Below are 14,468 nucleotides of genomic sequence, written 5' to 3'. Positions count from 1 at the left end.
TTGCATAAAAATTAAAAAGGCGTTTTTAGATATATAAATGCGTTTATCCCAAAATGATGATTTTTAACCTTCAAAATAGTCAGTTGACCCCATTTTTAATGGATTTTTATGAAACTTGTACAGAATGTATGTCAGGTCATTGGTAAAAAAATGTTGGAGTCAGATTTCATGATTTCTCTCCCCCCAATATTTTTTATCTCATATCAATTTGTAAGCGCTCTTTAGCAAAGTCATATAGTTCGTTGAATTTACAACCGTATGACAAAACAGGCGAAAATAGTAACAATAACATTAACACCATCTGATATGAGCTATCTACAGTAGATAGCAACATTTACACCATCTGATATGAGCTATCTTCAGTAGATAGCAACATTAACACCATCTGATATGAGCTATCTTCAGTAGATAGCAACATTAACACCATCTGATATGAGCTATCTTCAGTAGATAGCAACATTAACACCATCTGATATGAGCTATATTCAGTAGATAGCAACATAAATACCATCTGATATGAGCTATCTTCAGTAGATGGCAACATTAACACCATCTGATATGAGCTATCTTCAGTAGACAGCAGTAGTAACACCATCTGATATGAGCTATCTTCAGTAGATAGCAACATAAACACCATCTGATATGAGCTATCTTCAGTAGACAGCAGCAGTAACGCCCTTTGATTTGAGCTATCTTTAAATAGTAGATCTTACCTACTATTTTCATGATTTTTAAACTCATTACGATATCGCAATGCAGTATTTGGCAGTGCGGCAACGCACCGCATCGCAAAGCAATTGCGGCGTAGTATGAACGGACCTTAAGGATCACAAAAATGTAAAATATTGTGTGTATGACATATTATATGTAATATGTTACCATAAGGCTCAACAGGTCTAAGGTCAATTTTCATGTTATATACAGGGTGTCCCATAAAATATTACCGGGCGAATAAATTTTGACGTAAGTCGAGAAATAGACACCAGAATCCAAAAATCTAAAAATGAGTGCGCCCATCTTATTCTGCATCTAATACGCTAATTTTATTGGAATCGGTTGACTGATTGCGAAGAAATGAGCGATTACATAACGCATGCGTCAATTCACTTCATTCCAAGTTTGAAAGAAAGATCATACAACACAAATGCGAACCAGTGGTTAACACTCTCAATGGGCTTCATATTTTGTTTGGTGAAATCCTTTTTGTTCTTTTTAAACAATCTGTTTCTTTCTTTCAAAACATTTAATTAGGTTTTGTTCACATTTTAAAACATACACGATATTGAAAATGTAAGATGATGCTCGGCACTTGTAAATATCGTTTTTCGTTAATGTTGATATAAATGTTGCATATAAAAAAATTAAAGAATTATTGCATAAAGAATTCCAGCTGGCTTAAAGAATTTCTCGTAAACATTAATGTTTCTGAAATATTTCCCAGAAATTGTAATGCAAAGTTTAAATCCTTTAAAACTTCAACATTAATGCTGCATGAATGGTATCAAAAATCACCCGTAGGCTTGATTATTGTCATTCTTGGCTCAAATGTTCTTTGGAAAGTTAAAATATAACATATTTGCACAACCTAAAGCATTAAAAGCAGAGTGAAAAAAAGAGTGAAAGCATGAATAACATAACACCGTCGGATTATAAAATATATAGATAATGTGGACTAAATTTAATAAGATACACAAACTTTAGGAAGCGGTGAGCAAGTATGTAAAAAGCGTCTGTTGATCAAACTTGGAATGAACTGCATTGACGCGCGCATTATGTGATTGTTAATTTCTTCGCAACCAGTCAACCGAATCAAATAAAATGTTCGTATTTGATGCACAATAAAATAGGCTACGCGCTACATTTTAAATTTTTGATTCTGATGTCTATTTCTCGACTTACGTTCAATTTTATTCACTCGTTATTTTTTCTGGGACACCCTGTACAGGGTTGAAAATTAGAGTTGCTCTGATTTTCGTCAAAATGGATACACTCCAGTCTTCAAGTTCAAGGGATTCAGGAAAAGAATAGTTTTTACTAGTGCGATGTCAAGTTCAGAAGATAGATGATAAATAAATACAAATTTCATTGAATCCTATGGAATCGTACATATCTTTAGATGCTAACTAGACATCGCAGATAGTGCAAACTATTCTTTTTCTGAAACTTCAAAGCTGGGCGATTAATTTGTCAAAAAACTCTTTTATCTTATTTTGGTTTTTTTTAAAGATTTTTCAAACTTATAATTTTAAGTTACGAGTGTTCAAAAGTACATTTTGGTTGATTTACACAATTGAAGTACAAATATCAATAGTTTTATATCTAAACATTGCGAGTTTCAAATCAAGTACATTTTCTTCAAAATATGTATCAGAATTTCATGATTTTACGGCAAAAAAATGAAGAAAAAAAGGGGAAAAATGAATTTTCCGTTTCAGATGACACAATGGACACGCTAAAAGGGTTTTTTTAGCCTGATGACATGCATGTTAAACTTTTCAATAGAATCATTAGTGCAGCAAGATCATTAAATATGAGAATAAAAGGTTAACATATAATTTTGTTCATTTGTTTGTCTTTTAGTAATATTTTAACATTTCCATGAAAGATATTCTTCCGTATTGATAAGAATAGATTTCTTTTCAACAAAATGTTTAATAGTTTTGTCATGTAATATATTTCCCCTTTTGACTGAGTCGAACAAATGAGGTTAAGTCGCCAATGATGCACGTCACTTCGTCGATCGTAACTGAGGTCGGTCGTCTTGATCAGTGTTGACGCCCGTAAGCCATGTATGTACAGTTACTCGATGTTGTGATCTTCCATACGCCGTAGTACTACTACCCGTTCACACCAGGCCCTTACGCAGGGGGGGAGTATAAAGTCCCAAAATGTCAGAATCAGGTTTAGTTGCGCTTTTTTGAACAAGAGAGGTCCAAATTTGGTCCACTTTACACAAAATCGCCCCCCCCCCGGAAAATAAGTCCACTTTTTCAAAATCAGCACAGAAACGCTTAAATATGCAAATTTTGCACATTGTATAGACCATTAAAAGTTTGCAAATTGGGATCCCAAAAAGTTGGCATGTGCAAGGGGGCGGGCAAAGATTTTTTGGCGGGCCGAGATGGGGGGGCAAGCGATTTTGGTGGGCCGAGGGGGGGCAAGCGATTTTGGCGAGCCGTTTGAAATTTTAGCCCCGGGGCTCATAATTATTGCACAGCCCCTAAGGAGAGAGATGTAGGCCTATATCCGGAACGTGATGAGGATGATATACCGTAGAAACCCGTCTATAAGGAATAGAAGCGACTGTGATGATAGCATATTTCACGCTAGCGCCCTCCACAATATTATATCATTATGGAATTTGAGCAAATCATTTACTGACACAAGCAGGTATACAATGTATTATTTTATCTTTATTTCGCATCTCACGAGCATAGCTCACTTGGCAAGGCATAAGACTTTGGTTCTTTAGATCGGAAGATGGTGAGTTCGAGCCTCATCACGGTCACACAAACTTTTATAAACAAAATATTGTTCAAACTTTTCATTTATATTTTCTTGCATTTTCTAAAGACTCCTTTCGTGATCATTTTTTTTCATATTTAGTTTAATTTATTCTATTGTTTTTCTTTTATTGTTTCTTTTATTTGTCTTTTTTTCTTGTTTAATTGTATTTTTTCTTTATTTTTCTTTGATTCATATAATATTGGCAGGATAAGGAGAGGAGGGAACTAAAGACCCATTCAGTGATTTGCTCATCCGGACGATCGTAAAAATCATCAAAAGTCACCTTTGTCATTGTCATAGATGTGGTAGCATAGCCTGCTAGTGGTTCAGCAGAAAACCGTGTGACACATAATATACATTTGGCTACATTTTATTATACGATAAATACGAATTTATTAAACATGGTAACAAATATTCTCTAGCAGATCGGTTATACGATGGAACTGGTAGGCATAGGCCTATTATAAATTCGGGATATTAAATATCTTCCTGACGAGACAGATCTGCGCATGTGGTCAAAGACGATTCCTTACTAGCCACAGACCGTCCGCTGGAATTAGTTGAATCGCTATGGCTGTTGGTCGGACCTCTCATCTCTCCACATCGATTGTGACCTATCCCCGACATTGCCCTTATGAACTCACATCCTCCTGTTTTATTCAATACGCTGGCGAAGTTACGTAATAATCGGATTAACTACCATAGCAATAGGTGAAAACAATTTTTGAATATACCGCGTTATACACTGATACGTTCAGACGGTACCTCTTCATTGAACCATATCATGCTGCACCTGTAAGATCTTTGAAAAGACCAGTATTGTATTCAATCTATGATTGCAGACATACACAGTACAGGTGATGAGTGTAACCTGCTTGTAGCGCAGCGCGATATGTTCAAAATTGTTTTCACCTATTGCTATGGTAATTAATCCGATTAATTACGCAACTTCACCAGCGTATAATGGCCGAATAAATTCTGACCATCACTTGGCTTGTTGGATTCGTCTATACTACAATTCGCTGTCGAAGTGACGTAATAACTACCATCAAGCAGATTGCACTAATCACCCGCGTATGTCACCAAACATAGATTGAATACCACTCTTTTCATAAATACTAATCTTACATGGCGAGTGATTAGCATTTCTTTGACAACTATGGTTTAATGCATAGGTGCCACGTGAACGATGAAGTGCAGGGCTATATATTCGAAATTGTATTCATCAATTGCTATGGTAGTTAATCCGATTAATTACGTCACATCGACAGCGAATAGCATATAGTATGGGTTCAAGTGGAACAAAAAATAGTGTATGTCCATTGCTAGCTATGGTAATTAATCATGTTAGTGTTTACATCACTACTTCGGTGAAGACAAGAGAAGTGTGCCTTCTCTACCAACGCCTGTGATATAACAGGTGCAAGCGAAACAAAATTGAATGACCAGAATAGTTTCCTTTGTCAGATGAATTGATTGAAGTTTTTGAAGACACTCTATTCTTGATGGGACAATAGATTCAAATATGGAATAATTATTATTCCTCATCTATTTTTTTTATTGAAAAAACTGCAATTGTGGCAACAGAACAATATTTATTTTGATTTCATTTCAAGTAGAAACAAAATCGTGCTTAAGCCAAAAACGCACCCTACCTCAAGAATTGGGATGGCACAAAGGTGCAACATAGGTTTTTATTGCAAAAACGAGGACAGACAAGTAGTTACAACACATCTGTCTAACCGTGGGTTTCGCTATTATTTAGAATAAATGCTTTTACTAGTTTCTATAAAACCACAAAATTACTAAAAAAAATATAAAAAACTAAAAAAAAAAAAAAGCACCTAAAATTAAAAGTAGAAAGGTAGATTTGAAGAAAGATAAAAAGAACATGTCAAAAAGTTAAAATTAAACGAGAATGAAAAAACGGAACCGGTGCCCGGACCATGCTCTCTTCAGCATGTCTTCAGTTCCAAAGTCTGACGCTCTATCAATTGAGCTATACGATCCTGATATACGAAACAGTCGTTATTATGTCAATACAATTGATTGGTGTTACAACATACTTAGATGGAATGCATAGCCACCCAGTCAGTGCCAGTATATATTTGCTCAAACTCCAAATACAACAAGCAACCAATTTTATTGAGGGCGTTTCTTAGGTATATCCTTGTAGACGGGGTTTTACGGTATTAGAGATACAATTTCTGAACAGGACCCATGCATAAGAAAGAACAATTAGCAGCTACTCGTTGAAACAAAAATACAGGCCAGGGTGATTCAAAATGAAATAGTGTTTGTGGTGCATTTGTTATGTTTGTGGAGCATTTGTATCTGCTGTAAATGAAAATATCATTTAAAAGAGCAGATCCTTAACGTCTAAATTAAAAAACAAGTTGTTGTATTTGCTTACTGCAAACCCCGGGCTGCAAACCCGACACTGATTTCAATAAAACCACCCATTTTTGTAAGCCTACTCCTCTTTTCAATGATTTCTTTTCATTTACAGCAGATTCCTCCAAGATTTCGTACCAAAGCTCCACAAACACGAATCAAAACTTTAAGTTCAGTGTGTTGAATTGGTAAGCCCTACCGGTATTATGTGATGTGACGCTAAAAATAATAATGATATCTTATAATTATCATGCCTGGATCATGCAGACATCATCAGGGGGGGCCGGCCAAGATTGGCTGAATTTTGACGTTGTCATTGGTTTTACACGTAAACACAAAAATGTCTCAAATTATTCCAAAACTGTACGTATGTTATTAAGCACTATTTTATCAGTCTAAATCCGTTGAGGTTCGCCAGTGAACCTCATTGTAAGTACTGTTTTTTGAATGTTTTGTATGAATAACGCACGGTATGTTTATGATATATACCTAAAATTTCCCCCATTGTGTATCACGGTTCGCGTGGTCTAATGGTAATGAGTCTCGCCTGCGGTGCATAGGGTCCCGAGATCGAGTCCCGCTCACTCCCGGCTATAATTTTTTTTTTTCTTCACATTTATTTTGAATCCAAAAATATTTATTTTTATGTGAAAATTTATACATTCACTGAGAAATATATTTTGTGCATTTTTTTTCTGTAACGGGGCCAATAGAGCTAAAAACACAACTCAGCACGGGGCGTCCAATGTCCAGGCAGTGTTGCCGTCATATTGTCTGTTTTGTTTACGATATTGGCTGTTGCCACAGTGAATAATGTAGTCCACCATCGTCTGGACATCATCATGCGTGATTTCAATCGTGTACGACGCTGGAGTGACGGGGAAGCTGTGGTTGGCATTTCAGGCAATGTGCCAGAACACTGCTTCGATGGTTAAGTGGAATAACTGTCTCTCTGCACAATTTGAGGTAAAACAGGGAGTTAGACAAGGAGGAATTACTTCTGCACCTAGTTACAAGATCTACACAAACAGCCTACTTGACCAAATGCAGAATCAGAAGATTGGTTATGCGATTGGAACATCCTATATTCCAGCACCTACTTGTGCAGACGATATTGCCATTGTTGCTTCAAATCCAACTGAGGGTCAAATCCTGCTTGATCAAGTGCAACATTACAGTAGAGATCACAGATACATGATCAACCCAACTAAGAGTGCAACCATCAAATACCACACAAATGATGAGATCAAATATGTCATCGGTGATCAACCTATTCCAACTCCACCGGAAGCAACCCATCTTGGCATTGTAAGAAACAAGAAAAACGAGCCTAATATCGATGAGATGATAAAGATGGGTAGGAGAGTAACATATTCTCTCATGGGTGCTGGACTGCATGGTAAAGATGGTTTGGCTCCTCACCTTGCATATCATCTAATCTGTACCTATGCTATACCTAGAATGATGTATGGGGCCGAGATTATGAAGTTCAATGTCAAGAACCTTGCCCGTATTGAGTGCTTTCATAGAAAACAACTGCGACAGATTCAGTTTCTGCCTGAAAAACCGCCGCCTGCTAATACAGCTGTTTATGCACTGCTCGGTGCAAAACCTATTGAAGCACACATCGACTCTGCTATCCTAACTTTGTTTGGGAGTATTGTCAGACAATCCAATAGCATTGAGCACCAAATAGCGAAGAGACAGCTGGCCATCAAAAACAGCAACAGCAAGAGCTGGTTCATGATAGTGAAAAGTGTCCTTGCCAAGTACAACATGGCGACACCATACTACCTAATGGAGAATCCTCCCTCCAACGCTGTCTGGAAAGCTGAAATAGCAAAAGCAGTCTCCTCTTATTGGCAAAACCAATGGAAGATTGATCATGACTCCAAATCCAGCTTGAGGTTCCTGAATATAGATGCATGCAGACTAGGTTCACCTCATCATATCTGGAGTTCATTACCTTCAGATGTCCGTGAAGTAGAGAAGGCAGCTGTAAAGGCAAGATTATTGACTGGCACCTACATACTACAAGCCAATAGGGCTAAATTCAATCAACACAACTGTGACGCAACCTGTTTGCTGTGTGAAATAGCTGAAGAGGATATGATGCATTTTCTTATCAAATGTCCTGCACTCACTGAGCAACGCTGTTACCATGAATCTATCCTGAAGAGGACACTTCTTGAGCATTGTAAGATACAAGAAGTCGATGACCTATTCTCAAAAGAGGATGTTTTACTACAATTTATTCTGGACTCCTCCCATGAATGTATTCAGAGTGTCATCACCCTACCAGTAGATTGGCCCAGTTTTACAGAATCGATCACTCGTCAGTGGTGTTATGGTCTACACAGTAGAAGATCGTCCCTTCTAAAACAGCTTTCTTATGCCGATATTTAATATGCTTGCTCAACTTATACACATGCCTCTGTGGATTAATGCATTGTGTATGTACTTCCTTGATGGTCTAGTTGATGTCTGCATGGCCGTTTCTTCACATTTTTGTCACCTGTCTAAACTCTGTATACATGCATTTTATGAACTCACACCTGTGATTACTTAGCAATCTTATACATATTGCCTCTTGTATCTGATTGCTTTACATTATGTATTTTGTGTAGAATTTAGCTAATTGTATTATATGTATTTTGCACTAAAGTACCAGTATTTATTTGTATTTTTTATTTTACATTTTAATATTTAATGGGTGCACCCTGCCATGTCCTTCACTACATAAGCATGTTCTATTTATATGATAATGAACTAATACTTGTTACGCATCTTGGTGACTGCGAACTATTTTCTGCGTGCTATATAAATGATTATTTTTGGTATGGACCCTTCAACAGAGCATCTGTCATCGAAGGGGTGCGCCTGAAACAAGAGGCGGGAAGTCCAACCTACTACTACTACTACTACTACATGCCATGATATTGATGACGCCCTCTGTTACTCCATTATCTGAACTGATGACTTGAATTTTATCGCCCTGTTTTATCGATTGGGTGCTGCTTCCGTGTTGGAGTAAGTGTTTTGTTTTGCAGTATAATTTCCCCTAAAACAGTCTTCTTTTCTTCTTCAAATTTTAGTTACTTTTGCATGCTCCAACACCATAACACTTTACAAATACTGTCTAAACAATGCAAAAATTTCCCAAAATTTAAGTGATATTTACTGAACACAGTATATAAAAAATGTTTTGAATAATTTTACAAAACAGTCTAGAAACAACGGATCCACCTGCAATGTTCGGCAAATCCACAAGGATGAACATCCACAATTCTGCAGCCCAATTGGGTGACTTTTGAAGATTTTTTCCTGACATGTGACCGTTTCCTCACTTTTTTGTCACTTTTAAGAACAAAATTAGGTAACTTTTTAACTAAATAGCTCCTGCAACTTTCTAACAGTATTTTTTTCCCCATATAAACAAATTGTAATGAGAAAATTGGGCGACTTTTTGATAATTTGACCCCTGGCGATTCGGGATAAAAATTTATTTGTTGGCAACACTGCAATCCACCTGTCGTCGTGCCGGTGTGTGAAAATTGATGCAGAGGCACTGCTCAGATTTATTAATTGGAATCAGATGATTATTTTTCTGTATTATTAGATATCATAATACCAGGATTTAGACTAGTACGTACGTGCCGTACATTGATTGGAGGTGTGGTGTCAGGAGGAGTGAGCGTTCATATTTTGTGGTAAGAATTGGCATGATTGTCATGATCATTGTTGACAGATTGGATTATAAACCTAGGACTAGAGCCTAGAGGCTATCATGTATAAAAGCTTAGACTTTAGTTGAATAGTCCGGGTGAATAGTACATGATCATGTACCGGTACTACTGTAGCAGTAGTATATCATGGAAATAGAAATAAGCATTTGTAAAACGCTAATCCAAGGCATTGCATGATTGACTGGTCTTGCTTCGAAACAGTACATTCCTGTATACATGTATGTGACATGTATGTACGTACGTAGACTTCCTTAATGACCTTATTGCCATCAGTCACTTTCGTACAAGGTCAACGCAGCAGCATGCAGCTAGGTATTAAAAACTGGGACAACTTTCATCCTTCTGCTGGTTGACAATTTTTTGGTTGGCAATTATAAGAAAGCATAAATAAATACTGTTTCCTTAAATAGTCGACTGAAAATGAATCATGGTTCTTCCCTGCATTTTGACGACTCAATTTTGAGAATGTCAAATACTAATTACTATGAGCAACATTGGATTTATAGCTTTGAAACAGTACGTATTCAGTAAACAACTAACAAAATCATAAATAATAAATCAAATCAAAGACGTTAACATGGATACTGGAAATCAAAAGCTAATCAGCAAATTCGGGTATACCTTGGCCCAAAACAAACCCTCAGATTCCACACAATGACTTCAAAATAGATGTGCGCAGTTGTCATTGTCTAATCAAAACACGTTTTCAGAAAAATTTAGTAAAATCATGGGAAAAAACCTGTTGAACTCTGCACCTTGAAAATGATTTGTTTAGCAATAGATAAAATGACACCATAGAGGTATTTAATTGTACCGGTATCTAAAAGTTGTAGAAGCATTACAAATGAAGTAAAACAGTCAATTCATGAAAGAAATTAACTTAAATTTATCAAAAATGGTAAAAACTGAAAAATTTGATTTAAATCAGTGATTTAAAAAAAAAATCATTTGATTTAAATCGTGATTTAAATCATGATTTTAATCAATTGATTTAAATCGCGCCAACCCTGGCACATGCCCGACATATAAACTGATGCAAAGTTATTAACCGAATTCATAACCGCCATTTTTAACTCATCACTCAACCAAATCCAAGATTTTATTCTCCGAAATTTGTTGAAATAAACAATTTTTTTCAAAACCTATATTTCGGACAGGCTAAAACGGACTTACCAATTACAGCACTGCGCCATCACGCCATGTGCAAATAGTAGTTCCGTGCGCGTGAAGTGTTCCAGCGCAACAGAGGCGCACACGCGGAAGTCATGTACCGCGTAAGCATACGCAGAGGTCATTGATGGATATAACCTTCGCGCCGGTGTGTGTATATCATCTAAAGAGAAATTTGATTGGGACGCACAAATGGCGTAATATGCAGAGGTTATGAATTAATGTTATGATTCAGTTCCCGGGTATAGAGTGTGTTTGTTTTCACCTACAAATGTGGACTTTGAGTCCACACTTTTGTACCGGTAGTGAAAAACCACAAACTGCGAAATGTGGATAAGCACACATTGCGACATGTGGATGTCCACGGTCGTAAGACAGCATAACTTTGCATTTTTTATATGGGGTAGGGTCCGCTATCAAAGGTGTAATACCAGGTCCACAGTTAGCGGTGAAATGTCACAGAAGTCTACGTTTGGATTATGATATATGTCTGTGTGTGTTGGTCCACCACGGTTTCGGTTGGTGAAAACGTGTAGGTGTGTACATGTGTGGAGACGTCAGCTTACATGTAGATGATTAAGTAGCAATTTGGCATCTGTACATCACCTGTGCAGTACATGATTCTGCCTGTGTTTGTGATCGCTCCTGTTTACATAGCTGATACATGTGTGCATCATCGGTAAAATTTCGGATCGGGGAAAAAAGAATTTCATAGACCCTAAACTACTTATTATTCAGAGTTTCCCCCACTGTAGATAGTTTCAAGAGTAACCTTAAAACTCACTTGTTCTGATTGTTGCTGTTTTTAAGCCTTTTTTCAGGTATTATATGTTTTTGTATATTTTTTGTATCTTTGTAAAGTGCTTTGATCAGGTTGGAAAAGCGCTATATTAAGTGCTGTTATTATTATTATTATTATTATTATTATTAAAAATGAACCCCCCAAAATATATAGATTTTGCCAGGGACACATTGAATTAGTATGCATTGCACTGCAGAGTAGCAAAAGTAATTAAAATGTACAACTTGACCCAGCTTTGACAAAAATACTTTCAAACAACTTTTTTAGTACTCTCTGCTTTTCAACCTTGTTGTAGTTTTTCAATTTTGTAAAAAAAAAAAAAAAAAGTTCAAATATTGGATCGAATTGGATATCGCCTGACAGGGTGGTTTGATTTAAAATCGCGATTTAAATCACTTGATTTTTTTTATAAATGAACTGATTTAAATCAACTTTTTCATTGTAAGTTAATTTCTTTCTTTCTTTTAAAGGGGTACTACACCCCTGGCCAATTTTGTGCCTATTTTTGCATTTTTCTCAAAAAATTATAGCGCATTGGTGACAAGTAAGATATGTATTATAGGGCAAGGACTACAACTACTGCACTGAAAATTCAGCAACTCAAGGCAAGTAGTTATTGATTTATTGATCAAATATTGGTTTTCCTCATTTTCGACTGTAACTCCACAAGTGCTGTCTGTGTTGAAATAAAATTTCCAGTGCAGTAGTTGTAGTCCTTGCCCCTATCAACATCGGATCGCTGGACAAAAGTCAGATCAGTTCAGCGCTAATGCAAACGAATATATCTGGTTCCAATATAGATAGTCTTTTTATTCATGAGATGCTTGAAATATTTATTCTCAGTAACAACATTGAATTTGTATTTGGGCAGTTTGAACTTTCAAGTGTAATCTGTAAAATGGTAATTTTTGTGTGAATAATCTTTTGTGTGTGTGTAATAGATTTATATGTAACTTTACTGTATTTACATTTGTGAGATTGTGATTTTTCTTTTTAGCATGTATATACATCTATCCATAAAAGAATGGATGCAGTACATAAAAGAATTGATGCAGTACAGCTTTGTTGAGCGCAATAGCCAGAGAGGTGTCTTTAGGGTGTCCAAAATGGTCAAAAATATACCTTATTCTACAAAATCAGGGTGTCCACTTCCTATTCGCTCCATTATAAAAATCAGAATTTTAGGGTGTCCAAATTGAAAACAGGGCGTCCAAATGACACCTGGACACCCCTCTGGCTAATGCCTTGGTTGAGCGTGAAAATTAATATTCCGCTAAAATTTGCACTATTGCGGTATCAGATAATGAACAGCTGCATCCATGAATATTACTGGTACATCATTTCTACAACATGCACATAATTGGGAAAGTACAAAGGCTGTATTAAGCTTCATGTGATAAAAATCAAGAGATAGATTGTAGCAATTTGCTTAATTTGTATTTTCTGGAATTGTGTAATTTGCATCATTGTTAAAATGTTTCACAAATTACCGAGATCTAAATTCATAATGGTACACTGTCCACATAGGGGCTGTACAATAATTATGTTTACCCCGGGTATTGAATTCTCAAAATGGTCTGCCAAAATTGCTCCTCCGCCCCTTAGACATACCAAAAAATCTTCTCCCCTTTTTGACATGCCAAAAAATCTTTACCTCCTGGGCTTTACCTCCCCTTTTATATATATGCCAAATTCTGGAGAACAGTAAGCATATTTGAATATTTTATAACATATTTCGACATCCTTTTTAGGGTATAATCCCGGACCCGTGTAATATCAAATATCTGTGCCTAATATTGTTTACCCCCTTTCTGGCTTGCCAGAAATTCTTTGTCCCCCCCCCCCATTTTGGCCTGCCAAAAATTTGTTGACCTGCCAAAAAATCTTTGCCCCCACCCTATAATTCACCACCCGTGGTACACATAATTATTGCACCACCCATAATGAGTACGGTACTCATAAATACCAGGAAGTATATCGTCAGCCTACTACGATAATTGTGTACCGTACATCATATTTTGTTTATTTTGAGAACAAAGTACAAAATATGGTTCAAGTATGCATTTAAACATTTGAATTTATTTCACAGGATTATATTAAGCAGGGGCCAGGCTTTTCTTACCCCATTTTTTATGGGCAGATGAACTTTTCAAGTAGGGTTGTTCCCTCCCCCCCCCCCTTTGGGTCGGTCAGGATTGTTTTTTTCTGGAAGCTAATATGCTCAGAGCTTATTATTTCCAGAAATATCCTCATATACGTACATGTACCACCTTAATGATAACAACCTTTGGTGAATAACATTTCACGGGAATTTTATTTTTGTGCCTTATGCACAAAAATGCCACATACTGAAATGAAAAATCCATTCAATTTTGTCTCTAGATTTCAAGTTTGGAAAAAATTATTTCAAAATATAAGATGCAGGCAGGCAGGCCTACCGTACATTTTAGTATCTGTCCAGCAACTGCATGAAATATTTACCTTGTTGAAATATCAACTTTGGGGAAAAATAAAAAAGAGTGCAAAGGTCAAAATCGGCATATATATTTGGACTTTAATCTTTTTGTGCATTTTAAGGCACACCTCCATGTGTCATTGTGCTATTCCAGTTGAAATCCATAACCCCTATGGAAAACATGACCTTAATCATGCAACCATATAGGGAACTCGTGTAAATTTCAAATGGGATTATTTTCTTAATTTTTTATTTTATTCTTCTTGCAATCAACCAAATTGGAACAAAATTGAGGTCTGCTGAGTGGGAGATTCAGGTCATGTCTACCATAGGGGGTGTATGGATTTCAACTGGAATAGCTCATTCTCAGAACCACACATGTGCATGCTTGTAT

The 14,468-nt window shown here is 36.4% G+C and overlaps 1 protein-coding gene across 1 annotated transcript in view; it reads left to right on the top strand.

Annotated features, from left to right (window-relative positions):
* The first annotated feature begins 9,435 nt into the window (after positions 1-9,435).
* Positions 9,436-14,468, top strand: part of LOC140140910 (unconventional myosin-VI-like) — a 115,424-nt gene continuing 110,391 nt past the window's right edge. The window contains 1 exon segment of the mRNA XM_072162664.1: positions 9,436-9,611. The gene's annotated coding sequence lies outside the window, so the exon portion shown is untranslated.

The sequence above is a fragment of the Amphiura filiformis genome, chromosome 19, assembly GCF_039555335.1.
Source record: "Amphiura filiformis chromosome 19, Afil_fr2py, whole genome shotgun sequence".
Classification (NCBI taxonomy): Eukaryota; Metazoa; Echinodermata; class Ophiuroidea; order Amphilepidida; family Amphiuridae; genus Amphiura; species Amphiura filiformis.
Note: the sequence above shows the minus strand (reverse complement) of the source record. Positions and strands in the feature narration are given on the sequence as shown.